Source organism: Mus caroli, chromosome 5 (assembly GCF_900094665.2).
Source record: "Mus caroli chromosome 5, CAROLI_EIJ_v1.1, whole genome shotgun sequence".
Classification (NCBI taxonomy): Eukaryota; Metazoa; Chordata; class Mammalia; order Rodentia; family Muridae; genus Mus; species Mus caroli.
Window position 1 is genome coordinate 129,096,166 of NC_034574.1, and position 604 is coordinate 129,096,769.

Genomic DNA, 604 nt, shown 5'->3' on the forward strand with positions numbered 1-604 from the left:
GGGTCACAGCTCCTTTGGGGAGCTAAATCTTAGAAAGGCTGGAATGTAGAAGTCAGAGTTCCCAGTGCGAGGGGCAGTTTTGTGTATGTGTGTTTTCGGGAACCTTGAACTTCCGGCCTTAAGTGATCCTCTTGTCTCGGCCTCCCAAGAAGTTAGGGCCACAGATGAGTGCCGCTGAGCTAGCTACACGGAAAGGGCCTGAGGTTGCCAGGAGGCGCTTTTCCCAACAGCCCCTGGAGGCTTTGGTTTGCGGAACCCGGGTGCCCTCTAGTGGCCTAAAGACGGTTGTTGCTTCATTTGGGTGGGAATGGGTCTTAGGGCCACAGAAGTCTTAGTTTCCTCTCTCCCTCGNTTTCTTTTCTTCCTGTCTCTGTGTACATGCGCGCGTGCACACNTATGCACGCGTACATGTGCAAGCACGGAGGCCCTGAGGTCAGNAGTCTTCCTCGATTATACTCCACGTATTCACTGAGGCAAGAGCTGTCGCTCGAACTAGAGCTTGTCTTTACAGCTAGCTGAGCTAAAGCTTGCCCCTCTGCCTTCGGAATTCTGGACTTACAGGCAGGCTGCCACGCCCAGCTGCCGTTTACGTGGGAGCCAGGGA